Source organism: Lycium barbarum, chromosome 3 (assembly GCF_019175385.1).
Source record: "Lycium barbarum isolate Lr01 chromosome 3, ASM1917538v2, whole genome shotgun sequence".
Lineage (NCBI taxonomy): Eukaryota > Viridiplantae > Streptophyta > Magnoliopsida > Solanales > Solanaceae > Lycium > Lycium barbarum.
In genome coordinates, this window is record NC_083339.1 from 116,641,790 (window position 1) to 116,655,490 (window position 13,701).

Here is a 13,701-nt window from a genome sequence, read left to right on the forward strand (position 1 = left end):
TAAAGTCCACATTCTTCTTTACCAATCCCCTTGACCTATCTAGTATAAAGATCCTGAAAAATGCAAAAATCGGGAAAGAAAGATGCTGAACACTTTAGTTCTATTGTGAGTTGAGATACAGATAGAGGACTGCATTTGAACTCTAGAATAAACAGAACATTGGTGATGAGATGATCTTTAAATATCTTTGATTCTCCAACATGAGACACTAGTACCACACTACTATTAGGCAGGTGAACTTTATTCCTATTAGTCTTTGGAATATGTTTGCATTTATCTAGCATTTCAACTTTTGATGTCATATGATTAGAGGCTCTAGCATCAACTATTCACTCTTTATTCACATATTTTGACACCAAAGTAGTTAAAATAATACCTCCTCCTGCAGATGTTTTTGGTGATGCACTATCACTTCCCTTTAACATCATCTGCAAAATCTGCTTGTATTGGTCCTGAGTGAAGAATGCAGCAGGTGGAGCCTGTGCTGGACTTGCAGCCATGTGTGCTATAGGTTGACTGAGTGCAACTTGATTTGCATGTGGTCCATTCTTCCTCATTATTTTCCAACCTGGTGGATATCCAACTATTTTGAAGCACTGCTCTTTAGTGTGCCCTTTATAACCATACACTTCACATATCATGAATTGTTTTGTGACTTGTTCAAATGATTTCCATTGTGATCATTGCCTGGTGCACTACCACCTCCTTCTGTACCAGTACCCCATACATGACCACCTCCAATCCCACTCCCTTTGTGACTGAAAAATGTTATTCTTTCAATATTACCAGATCTGAAACTTACATGAGCAGCACTAGCTAGATTCCTTTGACTTTCCTAATCAACTATTAGTGAATATGCTTTGTTTAAATTAGGAGTCGGGGACCTCATGGCAAGTTGGCCTGTAGCTTGTATATATGACTCATTAAGTCCCATAAGAAACTGTATCTGGTACTCAAAATGCTCAATGAATTTCTTTGATTCAGGACATGGACAACCAGGACAAGGCATGAATGCATCAAATTAATTCTAGAAGTCACTTAATTTTGAGAAATAATCTGAAACTAACATAGTTCCTTGCATGCAGGTCTGAATTTCTTTATGCAGATAAAGTACTTGAGATCCATTGACCTTATCAAACTTCCATGATACACGTGGTAGCAAAAGTACACAATCAGATATAGTGGATCCCACATGAAGTCTTTATATATTTTGTATATGATCCGTGCATATTTATTTTAATCATGTGCAATGTAAAAGGGCTGATGACTGAGCCCAAGTATAGGTATAAGCCCCATTCTTTCTTATTATTTCCGAGTCCGACCCGCTGTATATACCGATATGAGATCCTTCTAGATAGCACAGATTCTCATTTTTAGTTTATGAGGAAATGAAATATTTCTCGCTCTTCGTTCCTTGGTCTCACATCAAACCCTAGTTAGATTTTACTCAATATTGATCCAAATTCATCATTTTAACATGGTATCAGAGCGGAGATTCTAATTCTCCATGTAATTCTCTACCTAGCGATCTTACCCCTGTTCGATTTCGTTAGAGTTTTCACATTTCGAGTTGTTTTGTGATTTTTCTTCAAACTGTGATTCTTCAATGAAGTTTTTATGTTCTGTGGTGAAATTTTCACGGTAGGTTTGTGGTTTCGTCTTTGATTGTGTTGAGAACGTCGATTGCTGGTGATTTTTTGAGTTCTAGTTCGATTTTGTCAATTTTGTGGTCAATAAGCAATGGGTAAATCTGTTCTTTGCTCAAATATTCGTAGTCTTTCATTGTTGGTTGCCAATTGTAGATTTGTTGCTGTTTATATGCGATTACTACTTAAATTTGTGATTCTGAGTTCATACTGAGATTTTATCACTTGCCTAGTTGTTTTGTGGAAGTTTTTCGCTGTTGACACCTATTATTTTCAATTGATTAGAACATTATGGTGAACAATTGTTCTTCGACTGATGGTACACCTGCTAACCCTAGTATAGCTGGAACTTCGACCACATCCACCTTAGATTACTCCAATCCCCTGTATTTATCATCATCTGATGTGCCTGGTATATCTCTTGTATATGTACCTTTATCCGGAACTGGTTTTGGGGGATGGAAGACAAACATGATAGTGTCCTTGTCGGCCAGAAACAAGATAGGGATTATTGATGGCTCTTACCCAAAGCCTGATGAGGATTCTCCTTGTTGACACCTAATTTTTGACCTCCAATAATTTATTTTAATTATTTAAAGTACTTGAATCTCAAACAGAGTGGAATATGCAATTATAAATTCAAATGATTTTTATATAAATTATTCCAATATAATCTTGCTATTTTATTTAGCAAAATAATTGCAAATATATACTGTAAATTATTTAAAATTAATTGCTACATTTTATTATAAACATTTGTCCAAATTAAATGAGAAAATGAATTAAGCAATTTAAGTGTTCTTATACAATTAGCCGTATTTTAAATTTATTAATCGGTTAATTATGTCTTAATTTGGTTATACTTGAAATATTGTGGTTAATAATCAACCCTTTTAGTTTTTCCCATTTTATTAATTTGCCCATTTTTCCCTTTATACACATATATACACTAATATACGTATATATTTATACATTATGTGTATATACATCTAAACGGGCCTCCTTTTAAAAAAAAAAAAAAAAAAAACTGGCCGAGCCTAGGCCCAAATGACCTTGATCCGGCCCAAGCAAGGTGGCTATTTAAGCCTCATATAATAGGCCAAACGAACCCTATCCTCAGTCCTTTCAGCCTTTGCCATGGCCAAATGAAGCAATACATTTATTGCAACACCCCATTTTCAACTAACAACGCCCAAAAAAAATATTGTTTTCTTCTCTTTCCTCTATTTTCGTCAATTCTACAGTCAAATGCTGAGAATCATTAATTTCCATTGTTGTTTTGTGGTTTTGAATACACGACTCCCATTGGTTGAGTCCTAATTGATTTGGATCGAGGGAGATTGGTTCAAATCGAGTCGTTCATCGTTGTATTATGTTGATCTCAGTCGTTTATTTATTGTTCGAACAACAATTCCAGAAAATGGGACTTGTCCCTCATCGAATCTAAAGACTAGGGTTCGGTCTTTTTGGCTTTATAAATAGAGCCCGAATTCTCACATTTAAGAAAAAGGGGATAGAGACCCATATCTTAAGCATTAAAACTCAAAAATTAGGGTTTCAGTTTTAAAAAAAAATCGATTTAACTTTTAAAAGTTGAGTCTCTAGTTTCAAAAGTTTAATCTCTTGTTCTTATTTTTTGGTGGTTGAGTTCGAGATTGGAAGCACAAAAAGCTTCAAATTCATTCTTGTCTCGGGTGCACAGCAAAAGGTAATTACTTATCATTTTAGTGTTTTTTTTTAGCTTATTCATGATCTGCTTTAGTTTGATATAGTGTCTGTTAATTTAGGTGTAGAATTGTTGGTTGTGATGTTGAGTGTTGACTCATTAAACTTTATTCTTGAATAATCTGTTTAGTCTCAGTGGCTCCTGATAGTGTTTTGGTAACTGTTTGGCTATTTAGATCATTGATGTGCTTGTACATTTGTTTGAGTCTGAATCTCAATAATATAGTCTAAATAGGAATTTGTTGTGACTAGTTTGACTAACTCTTGATGATTAATTACCTTAAGTGAAGTAACTTGGAACAATAAGAGGTTTTGACATAAGTTTAAAGTTGGAAAGGGTGGGATGATTATGTTTACCACTTAGGTGTGTAAATAATCTCTGCTAACTATGAACTAGAAAAAATGAAATAATAGTATCACTCTCTAGCTTAAGTACATAGCTTAACAACCTCAGATATTGTTTTGTTATCTTGAAATAAAGAGTTAATCTAATTTGGTGTGGTTTGTCTCACAAACTCGTGTCTTTGAAAATTTATCCATGATTTGAAGTCCTGAAGAAGTTATCCAATCTGAAACTAAAAAAAGAGCTTTAAAACTCAAATCTGGTCTTTGATTGCTAAGATGGATCCACATGACTTTGAATAATCAACTAAAATGAACTGTAGGAATTTTTTGGCACTTCATGTGGTTTGAAATTGAGACTTTGTGATGCCAGGGTTCCTTAATGGCCTTAAGCATGAAATTGAAGGTTAAGGTAGACTGTTTGTAAGATGTTGATATTAGTTGCTCCTATTTTAAATGCAGTCACCTAAATCTACTAGGCAAAATGTTGAAACTACTTGGTAGTGGTCTTTGTCTGAAACTAAGTAGATTTTGAGAATGAATAAAAAATGCTTTGAGTTTTGTGTATAACGTTTGTTTATCTGAATACATAAAGTTCTAACTTAAATGATCTATCCATGTATTGAGATTAAGTATGCTTGGAGACTACTTTGCCCTTGAATATCCTCACTTAGTTATAGTTGGACAAGACATGGATCAATTAATTTTTTCTTTCAGTAGTCTTGAAGCTAGAATTTATCATATAGCTTCCACTGCCTCATTAATCTTAATTTGCTAATTCCAAAGATAAAAGAGGTAAAAGGGGAGAAAAGAAAGGGAAATTTGGGTCTAAATACGTCTAGGACTGTTTTAGTAAGCTGTTTGTGTCACTACTTGAAGTCACAACTAAAAATGGGGAATAAGAGATGCCTTATGTAAAAAATGGAGCTAGTAGAGATGCTCAACCTTTCTGGTGATTTGAAAATGTTGTTCCTGGACCTATCCCACCTTTATATGTGTAACTTAATCTAAAGATAAGAGTATATTTGCCTATTGAGGTTCTGTTATGGGGATGTAAAAGGATTTAAAGTCACTTCATGATTAGAACTCTATGTTGAAATAACCAAAACATGCAAGTTTGTGCCATGGAATGTCCTATCATGTCTATGGGGGCATATATTCACTATGTACACGTCCCTAGCCTTGTAATTCTTATCAATAAACCAAAGGGGGGAGGATATAAAAGAAATTAGTTGATGTCTAAACAGGCTATTAAGGTTAAAGGTTTAATCTGCCTATTTTGAAATGGTTAGTTTCTGGAAGTAGGAAAGGGGTTTTTTACGATCAAGTCTTGGCAGTAAGATTTTTGCCCTGAAGTGAATGCTAAAACACTGAAATCACTTAGTTTATTGGATATTTTTTTGTGTCATCCTTTCCCTTAAAGGTTCTACCAAAACTGAAAACCATGGCTTTTCATTTCATCTAAGCTAATAACACATATGAGCTATATATCTCTCTTCTGTACATATGCTTTTATCGTGTTGAATTTGACTGAGGGCTCAAAATGTTACCCCTGTGCTATATCTGGTTAGCTGAACTTGCTTAAGACTTCCTTTCTTGTGCTATCTCTATTTTTGTCTGAATTGATAAACCTTACACTCTGTCTTTTGGTGGGATTGTATCACGACCCAACCCGCCATGACTGGCACCCACACTAACTCCTAGTAGGCGAACCAATATGCTTAACCATCTACTCATTCAAAGTCCATTTTTACTTAGCCAATTCATTTAGTTCACAATAAATTAAATACAAGGTTAAATCAAAAGTAGTCATGCCATAAAATAAAAATGTAAATGCGGAAGTCCTAACTATTACAACCCCAAAATCTGAAAATCACCATACAAGGACTCTAATCCAAAACATGCCTAAGGAGTTTATACTGTCTGAAATAAATAAACATCAATGTTTGGAATAGAAATAGACATTAGATAAAGGAATATCTTCGGGCGGCCTGGCACAGATAGAAGTTAACCCTTAATCTGTCAGCAAGTGGCATCAACTAAATGTGAGGTTGAGTAGCAGTCTGTGGATCACAATCTGCACTCAAAAGAATACAGCAAGGTAGTATCAGTACAAACACTTTGTACCGGTAGATATCATAGGCCGACTAAGATTAGACAAACCAGTCAACAACACATAATCAGATAGCCAACACCAGGTAAATTCGTGATATTAACAAATCAGGTATGATATTATCAATCAAGTCAACCAATGATATTAACAATCAAGTCAACCAATAATATTAACAATCAAGTCAACGGGAACAAGCAATGGAATAAACCTCCCAACAACATTCTCACTTACTCAGCCACTTATCATATCACTTCCAATGATCGATTATCAAGTAGTATCTCATTTTCATCAAGAAGATCATATTAACTTCTCACCACAATTGTCAGCAAAATATAGATCACAACACATCGAATAATGGCATTAAGACCACATTAACACTCAATCAATAGCATATAGGAATTCCAACCACACATTATGCCCGAAGACTAGACATGCTTTCTCCTATCAATCTCATAACGCATACAATCAATTAATCAAAGTCTAACTCAAGTAGACCGTAACCTACCTCAACTGCAGAGCTGGAACAATGCGATTCACTCCTCTATAGCCTTTCCCTTTCGTAATGCCTCGGAACGCTCAAAGTCTAGCAATTAAGATGCTAAATAAGTCACAATCAATCTAGTCAACAATATCAATTCAATGAACACCCTTCCACTTTACCCCTTTCTAATGGGTGAATGCTTACTAGGTGTAAATCATCCTAACATTTTCCTTAGCAACCATAAATTATCAATTCATAAGGTTATTCACTCAAGTTATCTCTTACAAGCAATTTCTATGATCAAGCTACCATATTTATGAAACCCTAAGTCTTAATTCACTTAGTTCATGTCTCTTACAGTTCAATTCTTGATTAGAAAGTGATAACCCAAGCCTTTAGATGAAAATCACACAATAATATTCATAACCAACAGACTATTAAAGGTCTATTAAGTTCTAGGGTCACTAGTCTCAATTCACCATTGTAGACCCATTAGAATGATGATAATCTTAGAGATGAAAGCGTAATGAACGAAGGAATGGTTAAGGCTTACCTCTCACGAATATTCTTGCCCTAGCTTAAGAATTTCGCCCTAGGTGCTCCTTGAGAACTGTTTTGGAGTTTTAATGAATAAAGAATTCAGACTAAGTGTTTAAAAGCACGGTTTACTGTCCTTGTCGACTACTACGACTGTCGTTCTGTCGCTGCAGCGGTCTCGCTGCAAGGGCCCGCTGTAGCGGACATCCAACTTTCGTCCACCTCCGCTATGGCGAGCACGGACCCGCCATAGTGGAAGCGCTATAGCTGTCCAGTGTCCGCCATAGTGGATACCCCATTTCCCATAAGTCCGCGGCGGCGAAAGATCTGCCGCTACAGCGGCCCCACCACAGCGGTGCCACTGAACCAGTGAGCTCGCTAATTTTCCCAGTTTTTCAATCTACCACACAACAGTTCATCCGAGGTCTCACAAACAAAACAAAACAAAACTTGCACATTAATGTAAAAACACCATACAGACCCACCCGTGGCCTCAGAATCCCCAACGGAGGTCTAATTTCCTACGTCACCCCCTAATGGACTCAGCACAACCAAACAATAATCACAACTAAGCCAAGTTTTCAGTTCTTAGACTTCTACATTTGAGTTTTTATTAGCTCGTTCTACCCTTTGAAGGGTTCTATTTGGTAGGGTGATCCTAGATTTTCCATAACGACCGGGAGGGTCGTTACATCAGATACTAATTAAAACACCGTTTGTCCCCGAACGGAAAAGGATGAGGAATAGGAAAAGGTACCTGTCTCGGCAAAAAACTGAGGATACTTGCTACGCATATCCAATTCTGTTTTCCAAGTAGCTTTCTCAACTGGGCGATTCTTCCTCCGAACTTTCACGGAGGTTATTTCCTTCGACCTCAATTTGAGAACTTCTCTATCTAAGATAGCAATAGGCTCTTCCTTATAAGTCAAGTTCTCATCTATTAAAACTGAATCCCAACGGATTATGTACGAACCATCGCCATGATACCTCTTCAACATCGAAACATGAAATACCGAATGAACACCTGATAACCTCGGGGGTAAAGCCAACTCATAAGCTACCTCCCCCATACGCTTGAGAATCACAAATGGCCCAATAAATCTCGTGCTGAACTTTCCCCTCTTCCCAAACCTCATCACACTCTTCCTGGGTAAAATTTTCAACAACACTTGCTCTCCCTCCATAAACTCAAGATCTCGGACCTTTCGGTCCACATACTCATTTTTCCTACTCTGTGCTGCCAAAATCTTAGCTTAAATCACCTTCATCTTCTCTAAGGACTCTCTCAGAGCATGCCCATTGTTACCGCGTAGAATCAGAGCTAGATGACAAGCCGTGGTACAGTGACATCAAAATATATTTGGAGAAATGGGAATACCCCGAAGGAGTTACGAGTGGACAAAAAAAGACCATCAGAAGAATGGAAAATGGTTTCTTCCTGAACAAAAAAGTGTTGTACAAACGGACACCGAATTTGGGTCTGCTTCGATGGGTAGATGTCGGCGAAGCTACCAAACTTCTAGAGGAAGTACAAGCTGGGACATATGGACCCCATATGAATTGATTTGTACTAGCAAAGAAGATCCTACAAGCTGAATATTATTGGAAGACCATGAAAAGGGATTGCTGCAAATATGTGCAAAGGTGCCATCAATGCCAAATCCGGTGATCTAATCAAGGTTCCTCCGAGTAAGCTTAATGCTATGAGCTCACCATGGCCTTTCGTTGCCTGGGGAATGGACGTCATTGGACCAATCGAACCCGCAGCCACAAACGGGCATCGATTTATTTTAGTCGCGATCAACTACTTAACCAAATGGGTGGAAGCAACATCACACAAGTCAGTAATAAAGAAAGTGGTAGCCAAGTTCGTGCGAAATAATATCATATCTTGATTCGGCATGCTCGAGTCCGTCATAACTAATAATGGGGCCAATCTTAATAGCCATCTGATGAAGGATATCGGTGAGCAATTCAAGATCACTCACCGAAACTCGACAACCTACCGGCCACAAATGAACGGAGCTGTAGAAGCAGCCAACAAGAATATCAAGAGGATATTATGAAAAATGACAGATAACTAAAAGGGGTGGCACAAGCAGTTGCATTATGCTTTACTGGGATACCGTACCATGGCCAAAACTTCAACTGGAGCAACTCCATACCTGCTGGTCTATGGTACTGAAACGGTTATACTTGCCGAGGTCGAGATACCTTCCTTAAGGATTATCCAAGAAGCAGAATTGGACAACACTGAGTGGGTCCTAGCTCGATATGAGCAACTGACTTTAATTGATGAGAAATTGATGGATGTCGTATGCCACCGTAAACTATACCGACAAAGGATGGCAAGAGCCTTTAACAAACAAGTCAGGACTCGACTTTTCCAATTTAGGCAGTTGGTGCTCAAAAGAATTTTCCCGCACCAAGATGAATACAAAGGGAAATTCACTCCCAACTGGAAAGGCCCTTATGTGGTCCGTAAAGTACTCTCCGGAGGAGCGGTAGTACTGGTAGAAATGGACAGACAAGAGTGGCCAAAGCCAATCAAGCACTACTATGCATGAAGACAAGTTGTTAAGTCTGTAATAATACTTTTGCTTGTAATCGTTATGTTATTTGCTTGTATTAGCTATTCCCTTTTGCTTGTAATCGTTTTGTAATATATATAGGAAAAACAAAACAACTTTGTAATATGAACTACGCAATGACCGCCCCACAGTGGGATACGTAGGCAGTCTATTTGGGACCCGATCACATTATTAGTAAAAGCCAAAAACTCATTTATTTTTATTTTGAACTACGTTCGACCTGAATTTTATTGAGACAGGATACGTAGGCGCTCTTTGAGCTCAATCGCACCAAAAGAAAAAGCCAAGAAACTCCTAGGAAGCCTCAGAGATGGGACTTCACGAAAGATGCAAGGATTGCCACACGCCCAACTGGGTAGAATTTTTTAGAAGATTTCAAAAATTCGTGCCATCAGTCCACTACAAAGAGTGAGCTAACCCAGAATCTTAAAATGAGGCAGAAATTTTGAGAAGATCTCAAAATTTCTCATTTATCCAATACTGTAAACTGGGGCAAAAATTTTGAGAGGACCTTAAAATTTCTCGCAACTCAGAAGATTCGGTATGAGAGTTTGTCGATCAAGATTTAAATTGGGGCAGAATTTTTGAGAAAAAGTCTAAAAAAAAAAAAAACTGCGCGAAGAAGCGAAGAATCCCAGTCACAGAAGAAGAGATATGCCTCATTCAAAGCACATGTCATAACAATTAACCTTACAGCTTTCAAAACAACGCATTTATTTCCCTACAAATTAGAGATCTTTATGGTAACATTACAAAAGCGATCTTCTGCATAATGAAAATAAATTCATCTTTCAAATACAGGAGTTGAAAGGGTTTTGAGTCCGGAAAGCCTAAGATACGACAGCGCCGGCAACACGAATCAACTTTAAAGAGGAAAAAACTAACCCATTTTATGCTGGTCCCCAGGACGTGGAGGACAATCCTTTTTTCTAACTTTGCTTCATATGCAGGAAACGGTTTGCCAAAGATGGTCAAGATCGCTGCTGAGATCGGTTTTCAGAAAAAATGTCCAGTCACGAGGGCTATAAAAAGATTTGAATGTCGTAAAGGGCAAATATCTAGCCACAAGCGCTATAAAAGGGCAAACACCTGGCCATAAGGGCCCACAAAGAACAAAGGCCATAATGGCAAAATATCAGACTGAAAGGAGTCGTAGTAGGGCAACACAGCGTATCTGACAAAGGACGAAAGAATGACGATTTAGCCAAATAGGTCATATCTGTCATTCGTATCACTCTTCGTATTTGCCACGAGGGCCATTGCATATCTATTTTCCTGTTGCCGAGAGGGCCATCACTTCTTCTTATTTGCCATGTGGACCATTGCATATCTATTTTTCTGTTGCCGAGAAGGCCATTACTTCTTCTTATTTACCATGAGGGCCACTGCATATCTATTTTTCTATTGCCGAGAGGGCTATCACTTCTTCTTATTTCCCATGAGGGCCATTGCATATCTATTTTCCTGTTGCCGAGAGGGCCATCACTTCTTCTTATTTTCCATGAGGGTCATTGCATATCTATTTTTCTGTTGCCGAGAGGGCTATCACTTCTTCTTATTTTCCATGAGGGCCATTGCATATCTATTTTTCTGTTGCTGAGAGGGCCATCACTTCTTCTTATTTGCCAAGAGGGTCATTCATACAAATATGCCAAGAGGTCCATTCATACAAACATACCAAGAGGGTCATTCATAATAACATGCCAAGAGGGCCATTCAGACAACCATGCCGAGAGGGCCATATGCGTACAAAATGTCGAGAGGGTCATTCATATAAGTTATAGGGCACAATTAAGAGGGCAAAGCGGTATAAATCCGGTCAGATGACCGCAGTATTCACTCCACAGATTAAAGGCGATGTAAATCCGATCAAACGGCTGTAGTATTCTCTCCAAAGATTAAAGGCGATGTAAATCCGATCAGATGACTGCAGTATTTGCTCCAAAAAATCAAGACGATGTAAATCCGATCTGATGATCGCAGTATTCGTCATCAAAACCAACCAACATGACTCAGCAGATGGGAACGAATTTACAGCCGCCAGACGGAGCCGACTAATCAAATCAAATCCATATGTATACGGAGCAAATGTGAAACTTTTTCTTATGCAGTCGGTCGAGATAGGGTGCCCATGAGAGTTAAGCTATCCGGTCATGATTTGAAAGATCACTCCCTACCATGCTCAGCCACACAAGAATATTTTATTTGTTTATCTGCTTTGCTTTTTATTATTCCGCAACCAGTCGAAGGCACACCAGCACACTCATAAAGGCGTTCCTGCATAAGGGATATCGTTTTCCTCCGATCGAGTCATACTACAAGTGACTTGATTCCCAAGAATAGGGATATGTAGGCGGACTCAATACCAGAGAGTCGGTCACACTCCAACCAATCACCCCGGACCTCCCAGTTTTATAACCAGAAAATTCGAGATTTTCTTAAATTTGCATTTAGAAGTCATAATTAAGTCGAACTATAAGTGGCCTGCATTCTCATGAAACTTGAAATATGTAGGAAACCCAGAAACCAAGGTTCGGCCACATATTTGAAATTGCATAAAAATGAGAGGTGATATGAATAAGGGGCCAAAAATTAGGGTTAGTCAAATTTCGTTGCTTAGGAATGACCTTATCATCCCCGAACACCGAAGGGGCAGTTGTTAACACCAAATTTTTGACCTCCCATAATTTATTTTAATTATCCAGAGTCCTTGAATATTAAACGAAGTGAAATATGTATTTTTAGAAGTCAAAATGATTTTTTATAACAATTATTCAGATAATATTTTACCATTCTCATTTGGTAAAATAATTTCTATAATGTTATAAATCATTTGGAAATTAATTTTTAAAAATTATGATATATTTGCTAAATTTAATTAAGGAAATAGTTTAAAACAATTGTTTATTTTATTGTTAAAATTATCAGAAATCAATTAGCAAGCATTTTACCCCGTTTAATTCAAGAAATCTGATTAATTGAATGAATTAACCATTTACCCTCAACTCTTAAAATTTTGCATATGCATTTCGACAATTTATTAGAATTAATCATAATTAATTAATTGTTTAATTTTGGTCAAATTCCATAAATTGTTTGTTGCATGGCTAATGGTGGTTATGATTGAAATAATCAATTGATAGTCTGACCTTAATTGAAATAGCCAAATTCATTGGTTTAAATCAATTAGGATCATTATTGCAAAATTGGTTTTAGTTGGTCAATTGGGCCAGGTGTGGTCCTAATTGAGATGACTTATCCCATGGATTAAGGTCCATTAAGGCTATGTTTGCAATTTGAGTCTATTTGCATAATTAACTGTGCTTATTAGTTGTTTATTTGGTTAATTAATATTAAGTTGACCATGATTAAGGGGTTAAATTAATTGATCTTTTCTTAATTGTGGTCAGCTATAAAAATAAGTGTCAGGTTCTCTCACAGATATACATGAGTATACATGTATATCACGTGTATACACATATATATATGAAAGGGCCATTTTTCTATCTCTTTAAAACTAGCCAGGCCTAGTCCAATAAGGACCACGAACCGGCCCAAACCAAGTCTTAAAGGGGTAATACTCCCCCTTTTATTCCTTAAGCAACCATAGCCGCCTTTGCTTTCTTCCTCTCTCATATGTCATTTGTTGCCAAATATGGCATCAGAACAGTGTTCTAACGCTTTTTCCAGAGATTGCTCGTCCGCTTTGGGTAGAACCATTAATTTTCTACCCTCTCTCTTACTAAATGCCACCGTTGAATCAGCAAAGAGGTGAGGTTGCACCTCTTTTATGCTTTTGCTGCATTTTTCAACGGTCATAGACTACTTTCTCTTAATTGTTTTTGTTGATTGTGATTTAAACCTGCGATTCCTATTGGTTCTTGTAGAACCTCATAGATTGACTATGCTTAGGCCAAAATCTGACCATTAATTTGCTTATATGTCTGATTTCTGGCCATAGGATGTGGTTTGGAGAGAAGAAATTTCAAAAATTGCTATACCCCTACATCAGTCACAAATTAGGGCTTTGAGAATTAGGGGTTATATATATATATATATATAAACCCATTTCTACCATTTGAGAGGGCCAACAATAAAAAAACATCACTTGCACATTAAAAAATCGAAATACATAGGGTTTTGGTAATTTTGCTTAGAAACCTTTAATTTTTCCCTTTAGTCTAAAGTTTTGAAAGTTTATTGTTCTTTTGTGTATGGCTGAGGTGATTTGGGAGCAAGCAGAATCTCCAAGTCCAACCTCGACTT